The sequence below is a fragment of the Hydra vulgaris genome, chromosome 15, assembly GCF_038396675.1.
Source record: "Hydra vulgaris chromosome 15, alternate assembly HydraT2T_AEP".
In the NCBI taxonomy this organism is placed as follows: domain Eukaryota; kingdom Metazoa; phylum Cnidaria; class Hydrozoa; order Anthoathecata; family Hydridae; genus Hydra; species Hydra vulgaris.
The window spans coordinates 31967465-31972648 of NC_088934.1; the positions used below are offsets into that span (position 1 = coordinate 31967465).

The 5184-nt window shown below is 26.5% G+C and overlaps 1 long non-coding RNA gene across 1 annotated transcript; it reads left to right on the forward strand.

The window, feature by feature from the left end:
- Nucleotides 1-1343: 1343 nt before the first annotated feature.
- Nucleotides 1344-3480, forward strand: LOC136091559 (uncharacterized). The gene is made up of 2 exons (XR_010644079.1): nucleotides 1344-1603; nucleotides 1963-3480. It is a non-coding gene; the product is annotated as an uncharacterized LOC136091559 (long non-coding RNA).
- Nucleotides 3481-5184: the final 1704 nt, after the last annotated feature.

Here is a 5184-nt window from a genome sequence, read left to right on the forward strand (position 1 = left end):
TACTGGTTCGATAATGGCTAGCCTATGCCAGCGATTTCATTACAGGCCCGATAAAGGTCCGGTCAGATCTGGAAATCCATAACAGGGCCATTGTTGAGTCTCTATAAAATTGCCTGAGCTGGGTAGCCGCAAAAAAGCCATTATTGGTACAACTAAGGTTTGCCGAAGCAGAACAACAGAGACTGGGCCGATACTGGCCCATCAGTTGTAAAATCAAATTAATAATGATACAATCAAGAGCATTTACGTTTACAGTGCAGATTTTCGCATCCATCTTGAAAGTCATTTTTTCCACTTTTCATACAAATATATCTAAGAACTTTATTGTTTAAAAAAATACTTTCAGGTGAGAATCTATTCTGTTGTTTTATATTCTACATTGCGTTCATAATAATTTCTAGATGAATTTTAAAAATTAATATTTTATAAAAGGAAATTTATTGTATACAACTTCTAAATAAATTATTGTAAGTTAGTTCTTTTGTTAAATAAATAAAGTTTTGTATAGGATCTATTGTTAGACTACAAATCACATAATGATCATGTTGTATCAACATTGTTTACAAGTCTATTTATCTCAAACGTAACTATTTACATCAAATATTAACCATTAAGTTGGTTTAATGTTTGAATTAATTTTTTTTTGCCAAGCTAAACTGGTTAGAGAAACTTAAAACCTAATTTATTGAAACAACGGCAATTAAAGAATGATAGATATTGATAGAAACTGATAGAAATGTTAGTTTGATAGAAAAGGAAATATATTAAATATATGTATATTATTGTACAGATTATTTGAATAATTTTGCTTTATTTAATTTTCTTTTTGTTGTAATAATCTTAACTTTTTTTTAATGTGTTAATAACACTCAAATATAATTTGAGTGTTATTAACACATTTATCTTTTATATTGTTATTGTTCAATAGGAATAATATTAAGATAAAATCTTCTTTATAAATATAGCTTAAGAATATTATAGTGTTATGCAAAGTTGTTGAAATCAAAAAATGGATACCTAAGTGTTATTAATATATGAGGCATTAGATAGGAAAAGTTATCAAGTCTATATATTTAGATTTGGGCATATAAGTGTTTTTAGCAAAATAATTTGAAAAATTTGTTGTGGAGTTTATTTTTTTTTTTTTTTTTCTAGGAGTTTAATCAATATTTGATATTTTTATCTAAATAAATTTGGTAATTTGTTTACTTATAAATACAATAAATAAATATAAATTACTCAACAAAGTTGTGATTATTAGTGAATAGTCTGACAAAAGTAGATGACTTTACCAGCTTTTCACAGTTTAGTTTTTATTTATTGAAGAGTTTTAAAAATATAATTAAGTTTTTTGCTTTCACAACTTCTAGTTATAAATGGTTTCATTTGTCGGCTATTCTATTTATGAAAAAATTATGTTGGCTGTTTGATTTTTTAGATTGTTGCTTATATGTTATTTATTGTTGTCTTTTGTAACAGAATTTTTTTTAAAGATTTGAGCATTATACCAATTTATTACATCCAAGTCATTAATAATTCTGTACATTTGTATCACATCACCTCTTGATCTTCTAATTTTTAATGTGGAGAAAAAGGTTTATCAGTGAGTTTTTACATAATAAATTTTTTAAACTATATGTTGGAGTTGTTTAATCATAATAATATGTTTACGTATATGTAAACTCCTTAATGGGTTCAATATTCAAGGCGAGGTCTAAATAATGATGTAAGTAATAATGTTATATTTCTTTTTTCTAATTATTTTAAGAAGTATTTGATTCGCCCTAATGTCAAACTTCCAAAGTCATTTTTTCTTCATAATTTCATTTTTAAAACGCTTTTATTAATCGTTATAAAGAAATGCCAATAATACTTTTTCTTATTTTGTTATTTTATATGAAAACACCTCAAAGTAAATAATTTCAATTATTAGATTTAATAGTATTGATGTTTTGTTTTTAGAGATTGTTTGTGATGAATAATGTTTCACTTCATAAAAGTAGCAAATAATAATGAAGCTATGGCAATAGACATAATGTTGAAACAAAATGCCAAATCTCAAGTTAAATGGTTCATCTAAATCTGGTAAGTTTACACTTAATCAAATAAGTTATTAATATTTCTGTGTTCAGTGTTTAAGTGAAGAAAAAGTTTTGTTCCCTTATTTTTAATATTATTAATGACTAGGATTACTGTGTTTTGTAAAATAGCTTCTGTATATAAAAATATTTAGAAAGATTGAGAGACAAGTAATTTTTTTCTTTTTCTTTCTATTTATTCAAAACAAGTTTGACGATAAAAGAATGAATAAAGTAAATAAAATACATACAATAAGAATTACAAACTTTGTTAACTTTAAAATAAGTATGTAGATGCTCGCAGAAGATCATAAGAACTTGTCATCAAGAACCGCTTTAACAGTTTTTATATAAAAAATAGTTTCCTAATACATATGTAAATATTCACCCATAAATACATATATAATTATTTAGTCACATATAAATAAGCAAACATATTAGTATATATACTTATATATACTATTTAAATTACATTACTTATATATACTACTTAAAGTAAATTATATCTTTTTCCGTTCCCTTGCTGACAAGTTTGTGTTGCAGTTAGAAACAGGTTTCATCTGTATATTGTCAATAATGAAAAACATTATATTAGAATTTCAATTTAAATATTTTAAATAATGCTAAATATTAAAGGTTCAATCTTAAAAATTTTAATGATAATGCGCATCTTTTTTAAAATGTTTAAGATGCTTTAAATTGTAATCATATTGTGGCAACATTTTTATGTCATCTGTTTATAATAAAATGATAAATTTATTTTTTCACAGCGTGTTATGTACTTGAAATTATGAAATTGTTAATGGAGTTTTGGTTCATAATAATCCAAGTAACGCATGTTTTAATAAATATATTTTTAAGTATCTTGCATTTTTTTGTAATTGTAAAATTTTATTGCGATATTCGTTACATTTTAGTTCACAAAGTTATAATAAGATCCTTAACTTAAGTCTATGAAATTATGGTTTGATGTTAAAGGGTTAAACTTTTTCGTCGATAATAAAAGCAATTGTTATTGTAACATGGTAACCGTGTTGTTTATATGCTGTGACCATTATATATATATATATATATTGTTACTATGTTGTATAAGTATATATGTAATAAAGTATATATGTATTTATAAAGTTTATAAATTATTTAGTTGTGCTTATGTTTATTTTTATTTTATTAACGTTAACACGGATGTAACCACTAAAGAAGAAATTAACGCTACAAATTGAAGCAGAAATTTATAACGAATCATGTTGACAATAGAATATGAATCGCATAAAAGCATCATTGTCGAATGGTTGTGAATCAAATCTTTGCATAATAATTGCTTTTTGTCGCGTAAATACATATTTTGAAATTTAAGCCTGTTTCTTAAATTTATTAATAATAATTAAATTGTCAATGATCATTTGTTTAATTCAATTCATTATCCTTAAACTAATGAAAAATAGGCCGATTTTTAACCAAAAAATTACAGTCGATTCTGCTATAGATAACTTTAAATAATTAGGAAGTCTAAATATAAAGGAAAATATAGGGACTACAAATGGGATTGCCCGAAAAAAATCCATAACAATCCCATGCGTGACCCAGTTAGTTAACAAAGACAAAATCACAATGGCGCAATGTAAAACTGGCTAATCGTTGTTCTGCCAGTTCTTGTCCTCCACTGGCTAGCCGCTGTTTTGCCATCACTGGCTAGCCACGGCTGGTCCATGAAAAAACCTTAGAGCAAAACGGAGCTTCGCCAAAGTCGGCAACCATAGCCGGTCCAGCACGGCAGCCTATACAGGAAAAATAACTCTCACTATTGCTACCCTTCTCGGGTTTCAAAGAAAAAAAGTAGCAACAGTGAGTGCTAAATTGAAAAGTACGACATTTAAGTTTTAAGTGCAAAAGCAATGTTTTTCAAGAAAGTAGAAAGTAGAAATTATTGGCTAATGTAATAAGAGGTAACAACTTTTGTAATGAAGAATATTATGCAATATTTAGGTGTCATTTTACTCTTGGATTGGATACAACAACACAAAAGGTATATATTAACAGCTATCACTTATTATCAAAATAAAAATGCCAACGTATTGCTCTTGATCAATTAGCTAATGGAACACCAGATGTAAAATATATACAATTTTTATTAGCCTATGCTAATTATATAGCTTTTATTTATTCAAGTTTTCACTCAACTTTTTTTTTATGATAGCTGTTGCTTGATTATGTAAAAATGATTACGACCCTAAATGATGTGTCTGCTTAGCAAACTTTGAGCATATTAGTAGTGATTAGTTAAATAAAAGTGTTTGGCATAAAATAAAAGATTTCAAATCAGGCCCGCCTACGCTTTTTTGCAGTAAAATATATTTTTTTATGCTTGATTTATAACTGCTTTATCAATGCAACTTTTTTTTGTCTTACCCAGTGGGCACGGTACGTTTTTAAAACGTTTTGAAAACGTTTTTGAGACGTTTTATAAGGTTTAAACCTAATAAAAACGTCTAAAGAATGCTTCAAAAACGTACTGTGCCCACTCGGTATTGCCGTAGAAATTTTCTTCAATTGTCAATACAAAAGATATAAATTTCTATAGTAATGCTATAGGAAAATCATCAAGTGCAACCATTTGCTACATTTCCTACTAGAAGTGATCTAAAAAAAAAGTCAACATTATCTTGGTATTTAAGATGACTAATCTAGAAAAAATTTAGTAATGCGGTCTATACTCATAGCGCATTGAAAGTAATGAAATTTGCAAAATGCTATTGGAAGTGATGAAATTTGCAAAATAGATACCGCATGTAATAATACTTGCATAAAAGGTATCGCAAATGACTAAACTTGTAAAATATATCGTTGAAGTAATTAAACTCGTAAAAAGGTTTCTCTAATTATAAAACTTGCAAATAAAGCCAGTTTAAACACCTCACCTAATTTTTTTAATTTAAATTTTTTCTATTTCATAAATGTTTGATATTTTTATGTTTTAAAAAGCTTTTTAGCAAACTATTTTGTATGTTTTCATATAAAGTCAAAAGCATTTGACTTAGAATGATGTTTGGGCAAGTGTTGTGAATTGCTAAATTGTTTCGAAAGGCGGCTCTGACTTACCTTTACA